General features: G+C 40.5%; 1 long non-coding RNA gene across 1 annotated transcript in view; it reads left to right on the top strand.

Annotated features, from left to right (window-relative positions):
* The window catches only part of LOC129487884 (uncharacterized), a 164,574-nt gene extending 148,166 nt beyond the window's left edge, over nt 1-16,408 (top strand). The window contains exon 3 of the long non-coding RNA XR_008659510.2: nt 13,608-16,408. This is a non-coding gene — a long non-coding RNA (uncharacterized lncRNA). The remainder of the gene's footprint in view (nt 1-13,607) is intronic.
* Nucleotides 16,409-18,111: the final 1,703 nt, after the last annotated feature.

Raw genomic sequence — 18,111 nt, 5'->3', positions numbered from 1 at the left:
TGAGGTCACAGACGGAGTGGCGCCAGCTTTTCTGAAGGAGATTGCAGGGAAGTCATAGGCTGAGTGTTGGCTGGCTTCCCTGAGGAAATTGTAACCAGGTCACAGACGGAGTGGCGTCCAGCTTTCCTGAAGGGGATTGCACCGAGTTCACAGACCGAGTGGTGTGGGCTTCTCTGAAGAGACTGCACCAAAGTCACCGACCAGGTGGTGCACAGCTTGACTGAGGAGACTGCACCCAGTCACAGACGGAGTGGTGCCCGGCTTCCCTGAAGGAGATTGCACCGAAGTCACAGAGCAAGTGGTGTCGGCTTTCCTGAAGGAGATTGTGCTGAGGTCACAGGCTGAGTGGTGTCCAGATTTTCTGAGGAGAATGCACCAAGGTCACGGACTGAGTGGCGTCCGACTTCCCTGGGGGAGAATGCGCTGAGTTCACACACAGTAGCGTCTGGCTTCTCTGAAGGAGAATGCACTGACATCACAGACCTAGCGGTGCTTTTTGTATTGCTCTCCGCTGGTGATTCTTCGCCTGTCTGCAGCGTTCTCACTGCCGTTTCTGCCTGACAAACTCCTATTTATTCAATACCTCCCAGCTCACAGTCAACTTCTCTGCAGAAGCTTCCAGTTCCTTATCCCTCTGCCAAAGTTACTTGTTCTCTTTTCTGAGCCGTTTTGCACTTTGTTCATGCTCTGGGTGGTAGTTTTGAAGTCGGTCCTCCCGTGGTGACTTCTTCAGGGCAGCCTGTGCACCATGTGTTTTTAATTCCACAGTGGCCCGGGTCCCCCTAGGGCAGGGGGTCCCCAACCCCCCGGGCCGTGGAGCAGTATCAGTCCCTGGCCTATTAGGAGCTGAGCTGCACAGCAAGAGGTGAGCAGTGGCGAGCGAGCAAGTGACGTTTCCTCTGTATCTACGACTGCACCCCATCACTCGCATTACCGCCGGAGCTCTGCCTCCTGTCAGATCAGCAGTGACGCTAGATTCTCATAGGACCTCAAATCGTGCCGTGAACTTCGTACGTGCGAGATCTAGGTTGTGTGCTCCTGCTGAGAATCTAATGCCTGATGATCTGCCACTGTCCCCCATCATCCCCAGATGATACCATTCAGTTGCAGGAAAACAAGCTCAGAACTCCCACTGGTTCTGCATGACAGTGAGTTGCATAATTATTTTATTATATCTTACAATGTAATAATAATAGAAATAAAGTGCAGAATAAATGTAATATGCTTGAATTATCCTGAAACCCTCCCCCATGCCCTGTGCATGGAAAAATTGTCTTCCTCAAAACTGGTCCCTGGTGCCAAAAGGTTGGCGGCCACTGCCCTAGGGCATTGTTTGTCACCTTGTCAATGGCTCGATGGTACCAACAAAGGTGACAGCTCCTCACAAACAATCTATGCACAGTGATTACTCTGTAGAGCCCTGGAGGGTCTTTGAGTGGTTTCACATGTGCTGAATAGTAATAATAGCAATGAAAACTTCAGATTGATATCATAATATTATATTGTACAATATTATATGATGTACCAGCTGAATCAATGCATTTGGTGCATGCCCAACTTAAAATGCTTTCATTTCTCTTTCATACTCAGGGAAAGGTAATGGACATTATATTCTTTAGAAAAACGATTAAACATCTAATATAAATCTAACACATTGAAATAGTTTTAAAAATGTGTTCTAATGATATTTCTCATCATAATATAATTGAATGCCTACTCTGCAACAAAGCAAAATGAAACAACAAAAACAAAAGTGAAAAAGAAGAGGAAAAAAGAGTCAAAGACAAAAAGAAAAAGAAGGGGAGGAAAGAAAGAAGTGAGGAAGGGAAAGGGGAAGGAAGGAAAGAAAGAAAGAAGAAAAGAAGAAAAGAAAATTGAACATTTTGGCCTATGCACAACTCAAAGTTTCGTAGATCACTCTGGTTACAAACCACGTATAGAGACTTAAGCACTTCTAAATATTATGACTAGTCTTTAAAAACTAAAATTCGACAGAAGCATTACCATTTTTGCTATGCCAGAACTATGTGCAAAGATAATGAAAACACTGAAAAGTAAAATTAAGTGTTATATTTTATATAATGTGTGTGTGTGTAAATCAGCCATTAGCTTTAGGAACTTAAAATAATAGAAGCAAACAATGCTGTGTTTCATCATACTGAGTAAATCTGTTCTTAAGAGGAACAATTGTGATTATGATTTGGTGTCATATGAAAGTAGATAATTTTTACAAATGCCTAAATTGATTTGTTAATTCTTGATTTTGTTTCTTAGGCAATTGAAGCTTAAGTGACTTGGTTTGTGTTGAAGTACACGTTGAAGGATTCTTTCAGACAGCACAAAATTCACTATTTTTTTTTTTTTTTTTTGTCCTTGGGTAGGCTTGTGGGTCTATAGATAGGGCTTTGCTCTTTATATAAAATGAAATCAGCTCAGACATTCTTAAATACCGCTAATAAGTTACATATTCCACTGTCTTTAATGTTTTACATTAGTATAATCTGGAAGTGACCACAAGTGACTTCTGAAAGTAATTTACTAATAAACTCTTTCTTTATCTTAGAATGAGATTGTGAATCGTAGCATTTAACTTGGAACTGAATGTTACTGTTTAATTTCTTTAGCAGGCAGATGCTGAACTTTTCTTATTCAATATCTGACCTCTAAAACTCACCAGCTCAGAAAAGATTATCTTGGTATTAAAAGATTTGTTAGCTCTGTTTAAAAGGTCTATTTGCTGTGCTCACTGCGTCTGTAAGCCTCCTGGGTAGGGGATTGTTGCTTCAGCGCCTCTCTGACCTGCGCACCTCTCTTCTGCCCTCTGGCTGTGGTGCCACTTTGACTTCATCACATGGAAAAATTACCACACGACCTGGACCCAGAGGGTCATAGAAGTGTCCTGTGTTCAACTTATTTTTCTGCATCAGTTCTAGCTAAATTCCTTTGCAGTAAATCTTTGAATGTACTCTGAGAATTAATAGGTGGCATGTTATATTAAGAGATAGAGTTCTTCCATTTCAGTCTGGTATATTTGTGTACAACGGCTCATCAGAAGCTTTTGCAAAATGAGGACTGATGAAGCTTCTGTTAGAATGATTTTTCTTCCTTGGGAATCATTAGAATTTAATATAATTACTATTAATTTTTATAATGTGCTTTGTTAAAAGTAGAAAATTTTAGACCATGGCCACTTATTTTTTCTTTAGAAAATATGGGCTGGGCACTGTGGCCCACGCCTGTAATCCCAGCATTTTGGGAGGCCAAGGAGGGTGGATCACGAGGTCACGAGTTAGAGACCAGCCTGGTCAATATGGTAAAACCCCATTTCTCTTAAAAATACACAAATTAGCCGGGCATGGTAGCACACACCTGTAATCCCAGTTACTAGGGAGGCTGAGGCAGAAGAATCGCTTGAACCTGGGAGGCAGAGGTTGAAGTGAGCTGAGATCACGCCACTGCACTCCAGCCTGGGCGACAGAGCAAGACTCTGTCTCAAAAAAAAAAAAAAAGAAAAAGAAAGGAAAATATGTTAACCGTATTCTTAAATTTAATTAAAATGAAAGAGTCAAATTAACACTCCTTTTTCTCAGTCAAGAAACAAACCAATTTGATTAAATTTAGGTAGATAAATGGAGACAGATAGATAAACACAGGTATAGATATGGACGTCTTAGCTACATAATCCAGAAACTAGAGAGATTTGGCCAACTCTGTTCCCACAGTGTCTTCAGTATGTTTACAATTAACTAGTATACTAGTAAGCATTACAGTAATCACTTATACAAAGCTATACTTTCCAATCCAATAGATTATATTAGATTTGTGATAGAGTGACCATAAGGCATATTGATGAATATCGATAACTGAATGGAAAACTCAGAAAATGCAGATATGAATTCTATGCTTTAAATAAGGTCAATTGACTGAACTCTATTCATTTGTTTCTTCTAAAGGCTTTTCTGGGCTCCTCTGTTTCTGATGCTGTCTTAGGCAGTGCATAGAGTAATGAGTAGGCTCCACACCATCTACCTACACTGCACAGAGGAAGACGATTAAACCTAAGAGGACAAGGAAATGTCTGTATGGATGGCTTTCCCCAGGATGAAACATTAGTGATCAATCCAGGAACACTTTGTGGATCCAGACCCCACTTGTTCTCCTGAGAGGTCATTTGATGGAGAGAACATTTCTCTGCTATGTGGGGCACTGAGTACTGACACTGTCAGAGCAAACAGCACAGGTCACGAACCCAGGAGAATCAATGGGAAAGAAGACAGAGATCCCAGCACCCAGAAGGGCCTAAGGTAGATGCGTTTTCTACCTCTGGTTACTCTTCCCGAGTCTCATTTTCCCAGCCATTCTGTTGTTGTTTCTGTTCATTACACACATCAAGCTTATGTTAGTCTACAAGTCTTTGCACTCACTGTTCCCTATGTCTAGAGTCCATTCTCCAAACTGTAAATTTAGGCCATTTTCATAATTTAGGTCTTAGCTCAAAGGTTATCTCTTCAGAAAGCTCATCACTGACCTGGAGTAAGTTCTTCCTAGTCTATCATCATCGCTTCTGCCACAAGTTAAATACAATTTTAGACCATGTGTCATTCAGTACTTTTACATCATAAGCAAACACACACCTGTAAATGCCAGAGTGGTGTGGTTGAAATATGTATACGAGTGCATATATTTGGAGGAAAAGTATTTTGCAAAAATACCTACTACACGTATACTTTGATATTTTATGTTCACAAAATATTTTATCCTATCTCCTAATCTCTTCTATCATTTCTTTATAACAACAACAGCTGGTTGTGACCCAATAAGTTGATTCCACAAGACAAAATGGGTCACTCTTAATTATCTGAAAACACTACTCTCTCCTGCAGGTATATATTACTTTGTAGTACTTTTCAATGTCTTAAGAATTTGTATTTCCACAGATGGGTATAAATTCATGAAGGCGTTAACTTTATCTTTTCCTCCTTTATATTCCCAGCATATAAAAAGGCCTGTGACACAGGGTAGGTAATCAATAAGTTTGGACAAGTAAAAGAACTAATAAATCAATAAAGGAAATATTAGGTGGAAAGTGCATATATAATCTATATAATACTTATTATGCTATGAATGACAATAAATGTTACAAAATAGCTATTAGAAAATGAGTCCTAATTGTAGATAATCTTTTTATCCATGCTAGCTTCCTTCATAATCATAAAGAAATGTTGCATAAGAAAGGGCATTTCAGTAAAAGACTTCCCATATTCTCAGGTTTCTCATTGACCTTCAGTCAACCGGAACCACTCATGGAACTAGAAACATGCATCTCCAGGTCTTAATAGCTCCCAGTGGAGACTCTGTATGGAGGCTTCAACCCAGCACTTCCCCTTGGCATTGCCCTGGCAGAGGATGTCTGTGAGGGTTCTGCGTCTGCAGCAGGGTTTTTCTTGGGTACCCTGGCTTTCTCATACTTCCCCTGAAATCTGGGTGGAGGCTGCCAAGCATTCTTCATTCTTGCATTCTGCATACCTACAGGCTTAACACCACATGGAAGTGACCAAGACTTATGGCTTGCATTCTACAATGTGGCAGCCTGAGCTGCACCTGAGCCCCTTTGAACCCCAGCTAAAGCTGGAGCAGTCAGGATGTGGGAAGCAATGTCCCCAGGCTGCACCGGGCAGCAGGGTCCTGGGCCCGGCCCAGGAAACCATTCTCTCCTCTTAGGCCTCTGGAACCATGATAGGAGGGGCTGCCTGGAAGGTCTTTGAAATGCCTTCGAGGACTTTACCCTGTTGTCTTGGATATTAGCACTTGGCGCCCTTTTAGTTATGCAAATTTCTAATGCAAGCGGTTGCTCCACAGCTGGCTTGAATTCCTCTCCCAAAAAAGCTTTTCTTTCTCTGCCACATGGCCAGACTGCAAATTTTCCAAACCTTTATACTCTGCTTCCCTTTTAAATATACGTTCCAACTTTGTCATTTATTTGCTCTTGCATCTGAGTGTAAGTTGTACGAAGAAGCCAGATCATGTTTTGAATGCTTTGCTTCTTAGAAATTTATTCCACTAGATACCCTAAGTCATCACTATCAAGTTCAAAGTTCCAGAGATCCTTAGGGCACAGACACAATACAGCTGAGTTTTTTGGTAAAGTGTAACATGCATGACCTTTGCTCCAGTTTCCAGTAATTTCTTCATTTCCACCTGAGACCCTATTAGCCTGAAGTGCACTGTCCATATCACTATCAGCATTTTGGTCATAAATATTTAATCAGTCTCTAGGAAGTGGCAAACTTTCCTTCACCTTCCTCTCTTCTTAACCTTTCAAACTCTTCCATCCTCTGCCTGTTACCCAGTTCCAAAGCAGCTTCCACATTTTCAGGTATCTTTATAGCAACGCCCCACTCCTTGATACCAATTTTCTTTTTTTTTTTTTTTTTTTTTTTTTTTTTTTTTTTTTTTTTTGAGACAGAGTCTTGCTCTGTCGCCCAGGCTGGAGTGCAGTGGCGCAGTCTCGGCTCACTGCAAGCTCCGCCTCCCGGGTTCACGCCATTCTCCTGCCTCAGCCTCTCCGAGTAGCTGGGACTACAGGCGCCCGCCACCGCGCCCGGCTTATTTTTTTTTTTTATACATTTAGTAGAGACAGGGTTTCACCATGGTCTCGATCTCCTGACCTCGTGATCCGCCCGCCTCGGCCTCCCAAAGTGCTGGGATTACAAGCGTGAGCCACCGCGCCCGGCCGATACCAATTTTCTTTATTAGGTTGTTCTTGCATTGCTATAAGAAATACCTGAGGCTGGGCGTGGTGGCTCACACCTCTAGTCCCAGGATTCTGGGAGGCCCAGGTGGGTGGATCACCTGAGGTCAGGAGTTGGAGATCAGCTTGGCTAACATGGCAAAACCCCATCTCTATTAAAAAGTACAAAAATTAGCCAGGCGAGATGGTGTGTGCCTATAATCCCAGCTACTTGGGAAGCTAGGGCAGGTGAATCTTTTGAATCCAGGAAGTGGTGACTGCAGTGAGCCAAGATCGTGCCACTGCACACCAGCCTGGGTGACAGAGTAAGACCCCGTCTCAAAAAAAAAAATGCCTAAGACTAGATAATTTATAAAGAAAAGAGGTTTAATTGACTTATAAGTCTGCAGGCTTTACAGGAGGCATGGTCCCAACCTCTGCTCAGCTTATAGGGAAGCCTCAGGAAGCTTGCAATCATGGCAGAAGGTGAAGGGAGAGCAGGCACATAAGCTGGCAAAAGCAGGAGCAGGAGAGAGAGAGAAATGAGGAGACAGTGTGTTAGCTGGGGGAGAGGTGCCATGCACTTTTATATGACTAAATCTCACCATAACTCACGATTGCAAAAACAATCATAAGGAATCCACCCTCATGACCCAACCACCTCCCACCAGGACCCACCTACAGCATTGGGGATTACAATTCAACATGAGATTCAGGTGGAGACAAATGTCTGAACTATATCACCATACCTCTCCTCAGCTACACCTTGTAGTAAAGTAAAACATGCACATCATTGATTCTTCCCAGATGGCATCGTATCTAGTCTGTCAATTCTAAAATCTAGGAGTTTTCTAAGATATATCTTTGCTTTTTGGCCTCAGCATCTAATCAGTTAACAAATACTATATGGCTCCATTTTTTCCAGTCCCAAGACTAGAATCCTGATTCAAGCCATCAGCTTATCTTAACCAAAATAATGTAAGAATCTCTAATTGGTTAACTTTGTTAAACTTTTGTGCATCCTACAATCCTTTCTCTGCATTAAATCCTGAGTTGTCCTTGAGAAATGAAATTAGACCAAAGCATAGCCCTATTTAAAACCTTACAACTCCCCACTGCCTTCCGTTGTATTTCTGTTTGTTTGTCTGTGTGTGTATGCGACATTCTCTCTCCTTTTCATCAGTTAGTTGTCCCAACGTATTGCCTCCCTCTCAATTTTAAAAGTATGTTCATGTTTCTCCCGGATAGAATCACCTAAGTGTCATGCTATGCTGTAACTTCTATGGTTGTTTTTCAGAACTTACCTGACTCCACCTCTTTTCTGCAAATGAAACGTACAGAGACCCCATTATTTTTTAATATTGCTACTGCTTTTCTTTATTGGTGAGCTTTCTAGTTATCTTCATTCTCTGAATGCTCCTTCTCTGTCTCTTCCGATTCTTCTCTCCTTCATTCATATAATGTTTTCAGTGACATTATCCCCTCTAATCATTTCAACGATGGCATATCCACTCTTGCCTCCATCAGAGGTTCCCATTTGAAAGGTTACACATCCTACATCTATACACATGGTGCTCTATATTAGACCAGCCCCGTACCAGTCTAATTCAGTCATTGATATGAAAAGAAGTAGGGTGCTACCTACCATATCAAAAACATAATCAGTGTGTCACTAGGAGTGAGAAGACAGATACTACTCTCTGCACATCAGAGACCTGCATTACACAAGGGTAAAAAATTTGGAAAAAGTTTTATCTCTAGTCAGACGGAAGAAAGACCCCATATTTATTGAATTTGTAACTAGTGAAAATGATGTGAAAGAGGCTCAGTGTTGTCTTCTATTAATGTCTCTTGGCAAGCTATTAACATAAAGAGATTCACTCAGGAGTCAACTGATAGACGGCGGCTACTTTCCTTGTGCTTGTGCGAACGAATTTACATGTTTAAAAATGTAGAAATGTAAAAAGAATGGTAAGCATTGAAATACAGCAGGGGAAGGAAGTAGAGGGAAGGAAGGGAAGATTGGGTATGAATCACAGGTTTTCTTTTCTGATATAGTGAGGAGACTACAGCTGAAACAAGAAATGGAGGTTAAGACGGGCCTGTCAAGCTATCTATGTCATCAGTAAAATATCTAAGAATGCAATTATTTATACATCTATCAGGAGAAAAATGGGTGGATTAAGTTGGGTAAATTATTTGTCTTTTACAGAGATAATTAACAGATATTTTACAATCAATAAATCATACATTAGAGGTGAAGCACATTATTTATACTTAAAAGCATGCATCTGCCTAAAAGTAAACTGAAAATAGAGACCGAAAACAGTTACTTCAGGAAGAAGGAGGCATACAATTTTCATTTTATTTCATTCTGAAAGTTTTTCTCTAAACACTTTACAGTTTCTTCATAACTAATTTTGCCTGGATAAAATGAGATGATCTTTCATTTTTATAAATGCTGTCTAAGGTAGCATTAGCATATCATTAGTGCATTTTTGATTCACTTTATTCATATTTGAAAACTAGGTATTTTGATGTTCTCCATCTAATTTGTTCTCCCAGATCTTGGGCTGTTCTTATTGGCCTTTTAAAAACATATTTAAACTTACTAAATGATATCTCATTAAATAAAAACCCCTGTATTTAGCCCAAGAGATCATTAATTAGATGGTAAAGCTGCTTACTCCCCATGGCTTCTTACTTTCCATGGTATTTATAAATTCTCTTGTATATGTGTTTTGGTGACTGAAACACATGCATAATAAACTATCTTTAAAATGCTGGTGAATGCAAACAGTACTGATACTTAACTTCTGAACATTTTTTTTTCCTGGCTTAATTTTTATATTGCACAAGGATAGAAGGATGGGGTGTGGGATGTGGAAAGACAGTGGGGCTATAATTATACCTCTGTTGCTTACTCACATCAAAAGCATAGCCATCCCAAATGCCAGCTCTGAACCTGTCTCTTCATTTGCAAAGTGAGGTTAACGGTTCTTAAGGGACTGGGAGAACTTGGTGGGAAGATTATATGAGACCACACATGGATTTAGAAGCAATCAATACATATTAGATTTTCTTCTTCCTATCTTGGCCTAAATTATTTCAAAGTCATATAATAAGATGCTTTGTTGATAAGATTATTCATAATTCAATGGAAAATACCAATGTGGATTTCAAATCACAAAACTTTGCTTGTTAATATGGACAAGATCTATTGAATATCTTATTCTAATATCATATTCTAATATGGGAATATTTCAAAATGTCTTTGGAGACCCATGACTATAATACATATTTTAAGTGAAAATGAATTAAGTCTGCTGTGAGAATAAAAATGTGAGGAGTTAATTTGAACAAAAAAAGGACAGTAGGAAATTTTTTAAAAATGAATTATAGAAATAAAAGGAGCATGTAGTGATTTTTGTTTCAGAAGAAGGAAGATTATATTTCAGTGAAATTAGAAGAAACTAAAGATAATTATATACTCATCAGCAAAGGAATGCTTCCCCAAAGAATTACAAAGTGGATAACACCAGCCACAAGTCACAGAACAGGATTTTATATCACCATAAAGCCAGTCCAGAGGTAACAGGTGCTGCACACATCCCTGAGGTGACACCTAGCAGCAGGTACATCCCTAGAGGAATTATCAGATGGAGAGAAAAGTGAGCCTCAGAACTGTCAGGATAGCTGCAGCCAGTTGAGGCTCATGAAACAGTCCCTGCTTTGTGCTCATGTTGCAGGGGAGGCAAGCCCAAAATCGGGGCTCGGCCTGGGAGGGTTCTTGGCTTCATCCAGGAAAAAATTCAAGGGTGAGCTAGTGGTGTTGATAACAACTTTTATGGAAGTGACAATGCACAACAGCAGCAGAGGTCCTGCTCCTTGCAGAGCAGGGTGACCCCATAGGCTGTGTGCTGAGTGGCGGCTCAGAGGCAGTGCTGCGCTCAGAGCTATGTGCGCTCACATTTGTGTTTTTGCTCATATTTTATGTGACTTCATTGAAGAGGGCCATATTTGAAAGCATGGTCCCAGGGTGGCATTAGGATTTCTGGCGCTTTACATTAAAAGTTTTATTTGCTCTTGATTCATATTTTCAAAACAATTGATATACTCTGAGACTATTTATTTTGAGCAGAGAATGGACCCAGAAATACTTTTCCCAACGTTCAAACTGTTAATTACATGTAAATTAAGGGGTGGGTTATGCATAAATTTCTAGACTAAGGGTGGTAACTTTCAGGTGTTGCCATGGAAAGGGGCAGCAATTTGTAGGTGTTGCCATGGCAACAGCAAACTGAGATGGCACTGGTGGGGTGTCTTGTGTAGAGGTGCCTTTGCCTCTTCCCTGTTTCTGGCAGCTTTCAATCTGGTCTGGAGTCCAAGCCCTACTTTCAGATTCAAGTTCTGCTTCCTACCTCACTAGGAGTTTGGTAAATACTAGTTGAATCTTTGAATCAGTGGGTAGGTGAATTACTACCTCTAAGGCCAAACTTAAGCTTTGGGTTAAGGCTTTACATGAGAATATCAGAGGAAAGATTTGTGCTGAATTTAATTAGAAAAACAGAAAACAACAGCCCCATAAATATGTGAGCATTCCCCCAGGGCAAAGAAAATCTGCAAAAACTGATAATGAAAGCTCTGCCCAGGAAAACTTGCCATAATTCCTGTAAGTATTTGCCTCAGGTAAGGCAAGGTCTAATGAATCTTAAGAACTCAAGTGGGACACTCTGAGACGAGGCAGTGCAGGGCGACTCACAGAGCCTGGTGTGCAGCCAGGGTTCTCTTGGGAAGATCAGGCAGATAGATTTGGCTATGTAGATATATAGTTATAGATATAGACAGAGCTATGCAAGTAACTGTAGACACAGTGATAGAATAGAGTCAGATGTGTGGATAGGGACAGAGATAGAGACACAGATATTTATTAGAGACACATACAGAGACAGAAATAAAATAGAAATGAAGATACAGACAGAGATACAGATGTAAATATACATACAGCTATTTATTTTCAAATTCTCTTTCACCAGCTTCCCCTGCTTATACCATTTTTCGAAGTACGGAAGACAATCTCTGCATCTTTTCTTCAGGTCCTTTCTTGAACCACATTACAGCATGTGAGATAGGCAATTGGAATTCACTCTAACAATGCCCTGTTGTCTGTTTGTCTCTCTTGTATAAGCAAAAGGCTACTGCGTGCTGTTCCAGGCTGGGGCACCTGTCAGCTTGACTGGTGTAGCATGTGAAGGACTCATTGTGCTGGAACAATTTCAAAACCCACTTTCTAGGGCACCAGAAGGCCACAGCCTCAGGTCATTAATTTGTAACCAGAGCACAGCAGGCATTGGGAGTCCATAGTGAAGGGTGTACACCTGTGTGATGGGGACGTGGCTGCATGGCACAGAGGCCTGGGGGAGACCCTAGGGACCCCTGAATTGTGTAACATAAGGGTCAGAGCTGTGGATTCCTTAGCTGCATAATAGAGACCAGCATTATTATCTCTTGGAATTGTTGTAAGCTGAAACAGCATAATTGCTTAGACAAATTGGAGTGCCAACTCTTGACTTCTTATCTTACTCCCTGTTCCTGCATGGGCATGAGACCCTTTGTTATAAAAGAAAATACTGGAGGTGCTGGGCATGGTGGCTCACATCTGTAATCCCAGCACTTTGAAAAGCAGAGGCGGGCAGATCACTTGGGGTCAGGAGTTCGAAACCCACCTGGCCAACATGGTGAAATCCCGTCTTTACTAAAAATAGAAAAACTAGCCGGGCATGGTGGTGGGTGCCTTTAATCCCAGCTACTCCTACTCGGGAGGCTGAGGCAAGATAATCGCTTGAGCCTCAGAGGCAGAGGTTGCAGTGAGCTGAGATTGTGCCATTATACTCCAACCTGGACGACAAAGTGAGACTTTGGCAATTGAAACATGACTTGCGGGAATTACGCCAATGGAGCTTGGAGGCCGCAGAAGAAATGAACAGCTCAAAGGAGGGGAGGAAGAGCACATTCTTGCCAGAGGAACCCGTGTCCTAAAGGGCCTCTCAGGGGAAGGGGCACAGCGTGTTCGGGAAGTACCTAGTGTGCGTGACAGGCCGCCCGCCGGGGGGTTGGGGAGTACACAGGCCCCACCACGGACAAGCTCAGGGGGGCCTGGCACCATCATGTATTGTGCCCTGCTTTGCAGAGTGACAGGAACTTTAAACCACTTCCTAAAATTTAGGAAGCTTTCTGAAATGAGGAACAGTAGTTTTACCTTTCTCTTTTTAAAAATGTTGCTTGTTTTTGTTCTTTTTTTCTTTTGGCTCTTCAGAATATTTATTCATTTTTCACATAAGATATGAAAGGGAAAGTGACTACTGAATTTACAAATGAATTTTTTTTAGGAATGCTGAAGTCTTTCAAAAGTTACTGAACATCTATTATATGCTAACTTCTGAAAAATTGAAGTGAAATCAGGTATGATCTTTACCACTATATTTCTGTTTCTAGCACACAGGCATATATACATATGTATATGTCTCTGTCTGTATGTATATAATCACTTATTTCTTTGAACGCTTATGTTCGTATATATGCGATGTGCTGAGCTGGACATTTAAGCAGCTTTACAAATAATGATATATTCAATAGTTCTATACACAAAGAGGTATAAATTATATGAACAGACAAAAAGGTTAACTGGCAACCCCTAGGGTAAGCATTCCAATCAAAGATTTATTATGTTAATACCAAAAACTTCTCAAAACAGTGCCATACCTTATTATGTCTTATATAGCAACTGTTTTTTCCAAAAGCTATTTAGGTGCCAGTAAGAGTATCTTTCTTCTCTTCCTCTCTTTTACTGTCTTTCTCTCCTCTATCTGTCCCCCAGAGCCGCTTCACTGTAATGTCTCCTGATATCCAGGGCAAATGAAGGACGGGAAAGCCCCCAAGCCTTGTGGTCTGTGTGGAGGCTGCCTCAGGTGTGCAGAAGATACAAGTAAATGCTGTGGCAGGTGCAAGCTCCCCGCCAGGTCTACTGTGGCATAAACAGCAGCAAGGTTCTCAAGAAAGGAATTCTACAAGGATGGAGAAAAATACTGTCTAACACACTTAAGACTTTAGTTCAAAGTGCTCTCACATATTAGAGTTCCTGTTGGAGATCTCTAGTCTTCTTGGTTGAGAATAGTTTGGTGGTGGGATTGATGCCAGGCCAGTCACTGAGCCGGGTTGTGGAGGGAGATTTGTTCCTGTGGGATCGGCCCCCGTGTGAATCTGTTTGGTGCTGGAGGCCCGTGCTTGGTGGGATAACGAGATTCCATTTTTCTCTTTCAAGCTACCCTTAGCTTTTAAGCCACTGCCTTTCCCCATCAACATCTTGGGCTAAAATGGAATTTATTATTGAAATGTTGGTAGGTAAACACGCATATGTTGTTCTTAAATCAGTGACTTTCTTCATAATGGTTTCCATGTACGCAATAATCTTTTCCTATAAACTACATTTATCCAAAAGACACACACAGGTTTTTCTGTAAACAGAAATTGGGGCTGAGGTTTTGGAAAAAAAAAGAGATGGCCCTTCATTTTTCTTTCATTTCATGCTTCCAAAAGGACAATCATATCTCCTTATGTCTGCCTCATAGCATCCTGTATTATTAACATCTGTCAGAAGTCACAGCTGTCTGTGTTCCATGCCTTGTCCTTTCATCTCTTCCGCATCTGCTGGATTCAGCCCACCGTTTATAGGTGCGTTCAGTTGCCCCACCGTAACAATACAGAAACAACAAAATCACTGTCATCTTTCTTAGTCGTGCACCATTCTTTCTAGTTAGCATTTTATTCCTCAGTTTTAAAATCCAGATTTATTTAAATAATAGCCAATTGCCATTGTCTCTATTTCCTCATCGTCCCCTAATGTATCAACACACTGAAATCAAGTTTGTTCACTTTAACACACCGATCAGATTTCCTAATGAATACCCCCAAGACTTCTTAATACAAAATCCAGTGGAATGCATTGGATGTTCTTTGCATACCATCTTGTTGGAGCATACAACTTTGTAAAGCATCTTTTCTTGAACATTTGTACTTCCTTGCTTTCAAAGATATAATTCTACTACTTTTGCTACAATTTCTCTGGGTATTATTTTCCTGCCTTTTTAAGTTTCATTGATTTGTAGCAATGGCACAAACATAAAGTATATACCTTTATGAGTTTCTACATATGTATTCACCATAAATCCAGAAAATTAACATATTCACCACCCCAAAATCGTTTTCTCATACCCATCTTCCTTCCTCTTCAACCACAATCTTATTTTCATCAGTAAAGATGTCTTTGCATTTTCTAAATGTGATATAATTGCAATTATACAGTAAGGCACTCTTTTGTGTCTAGCTTCTACACTGACTCTATTTACCTTGGGATTTATTTATGTTGTTGCAGATATCAGTAGTTTGCTCCTTTTTATTGTTGAATAGTGTTCTATTGCATGGATATGTTATGAAATTTTAATCCACTTACTTGTTGATAGATCTTTGGGTCGTTTCCTGGACAATAACTTTTAAGGCTGTCCTTAATCATTGATCTCGTCTTTGACAATTTCCCTTATTATTCCTCTTCGTTGACATGGCTCTGCTTGGTTAAGTGATCCTACACTGTAACCCACACTTTTTAATTTGCACAACTGCAGCTTTTCTGGACTGGGAATTTCTTTGGTTTAAAAACAAATTGTGTAGTACCAGGCTAAGCTGACACTGTCTGCTCCAAAAAGTGGATGTCCAGTAAACGTTTTCTGAATGAATGGATTCCCAGATTGTTGGACTGCCAGAAAGATGACTATACTCACATGTAAACTACAAAATGAGTAATGGGCTGGCTGCTGACTGAAGCCATATAGGGTTTCCCTGATGGATTTTTGTACTGTCTAATTTAATGTTTCTGGATCTGAAAAAGGATCCCTAGAAGAGAAAAGTAAATAATTATTTGATGTTTTTGAAATTTTAGAAGCCTCAAGGGCATGTCTCTTTTTTAAAATAGTTTGGAATGCCTTGTCTTCAACAGACAAGGATCTTGCTGGATCTAGCAGAGCTGACGCTCCACCAGGCTATAGCTGAGGTACCCCTGCCAACCCTGCATCAGCATCTCATCCTCTAGGGATGCTGTGGAACCTCTTACACTATTCCTGAGTCACCAACCTATTCAGGTTTACTATTTTTCAGTCACTTTGTGGGTGGTCATCCGTGGAAATCCTGCTCTCCAATTCAGAGGAAAAGAAAAAAATTAAACCTTTCAAAGTTCTTCTCTTCATAGTCACAATCTCAAGCCTCCTCCTCCTTTGAGATTTTGTGTTTTCTTCAAAATCTACAGTGAGATTTCCCAGTCTCCACTATCTTTCCCTACTGGAATTTTTCCCACCCTAGTGTTTGTCTGCCCGCTTCTAGTGCTGCTGGAGCATAGCAATGCCCAGATTTGTGTTTGCATGTGAATTCATCCAGATCAGTGCCACGGGAGTCTGAAGAGGGGGGTTTCATCAGAACCATCCAAAGAAATCCTCTGTGAACCAATGGTGCATTGTTTATTTATTTTTCAGCTCTGAAAATGAATACAATGTCTAAAATTCATCAAGTCTTCTTCAGAATATTGAAATATTTCTTGATGTCTGTTAGGAATAAACACTCAAAAACGTATAACATTGCCTGGAAAATGGTAGCGTTAATCCATATATGTGACTAAATTTATCAATGCAAAATGCAGGGGAAGGTTTGTGACTCTTGAAGGTCTCACTCATTCCTCATCTTACTCGGACAGTCTCAAAAACTGCAGAAAAACAGCCCACACCGGTTTCTTTGCTCATGACATGGAAAGAAACAATTGTTAGTGATGGCAGAAAAATCCAGGAAACTCTGGGAGTTTTGCACTTCACTTCTGTGAGGAAGAGAAATACTATGCAAGAAAGTTAAGGGACAACATTATCTGAAACTGAGTCAAATTTGTCAATTTGTTCTAAGATTTTCTTCCTTCAATTCACTGGGTGTGGGCAAGAAATGGGCCATCATATGCAAAGCCATGGACCTCTGAGTCCAAACTCTAAATTGTGACTTAGGATACCAGTTCAACTTCATTGTTGATTGAATAAATGTTTATTGGGTTCCAGTATTTACAGGGCATTGTCCTAGATGTTGGGGCCACAGTGTGAATGAGACGAGGTCCCTGTCATGGCACCTGCTTGAGAGGCACAATAAATAAACATCACACACCTTTATAGACATGGAACATGCTTTCAGCTTGGTGGAAAATTCCATAAAGTAAAATAAAGCTGGGTAATGAACTAGAGAGTGGGAAGCTTTGGGGTGTGTTGTACACAATCTGGGTGGCTTCCTCTATCACTGTGCCTGTTAAGGTTCTTGCTGACGGGCCGTTGGCCCTGACCTTTCAGCGGTCATGTAGTCTTACAGTAAAGGCACTTTGTTAGATTGGGGCATGGAGACGCTGAAAATATTTAACTGGTTTGTGTTTCTTTCATCTAGAAGAATTCCCAAATCGAGATTGGCCAAGAGTAATTGAATCAGTGGTTTCATATCAGCATCTCTTCAAAAAGATGTTCGGATTATTTCTTGTTTGTAGGTGAATTACACAATGTCTCAATTATAAATTTAGTTGCTTATGTTATGAAGCAGTCATTGAAAGTCATGCTACTTAAGGAACATTAGTGGAGTCTAATCCAAACACAGTGCCACTAGGAGCTGACTCTCATTATGTTCAGGACCATGGTGTGTGAGGCAGAAACCAGATCAGGCATGTTCGGTAGCCAAGGGCACTAGGGACATAGACCACCTTGAGAATACTTCTTCGACCTTGTTTTTTTTATTTTCTTGCAGTGGTGAATAAAGTACGCTTCTTTCATGTTTAGATACAGATCATCTGGTTGTCAGAAAAATGATGAAAATGATTCCCTTTGCTTCATGAATTAACAGTGTTAAAAACATATGTCAAGCACTTTCTTGTTTTCTATGGGCTTTCCCTTACAGTCCTCACACAGCACAGTAGGAAACAGTATCACGGGTTCCGTATCCGTGAGACAGTGATACTTACAGAAATGGAGTCCTTGTCCAGTTTATTTAGCTAGGAAGAGGTAGAGACGACTTTTCCCCAGAAGTAAAAGTAGTACATGCTTGGCAAATATTGAGCTAGTAACATCAAAACTGTATTTTCCAAGGATCACAACCCTTACCACTTTTGCATGTGTATATTGTTATATTCACTACATTCTATCATAGTCGCATATTTCATTCCTGAATTCTTTTATAATTCTGTGCATCCTTAGTGTATAGTCTAATGTTTGGCATAGATAAATGTTTGCTGAGTGATTGTGTGAATGACAGAGACTAAAGAA

The sequence above is a fragment of the Symphalangus syndactylus genome, chromosome 1 (assembly GCF_028878055.3).
Source record: "Symphalangus syndactylus isolate Jambi chromosome 1, NHGRI_mSymSyn1-v2.1_pri, whole genome shotgun sequence".
Classification (NCBI taxonomy): Eukaryota; Metazoa; Chordata; class Mammalia; order Primates; family Hylobatidae; genus Symphalangus; species Symphalangus syndactylus.
Note: the sequence above shows the minus strand (reverse complement) of the source record. Positions and strands in the feature narration are given on the sequence as shown.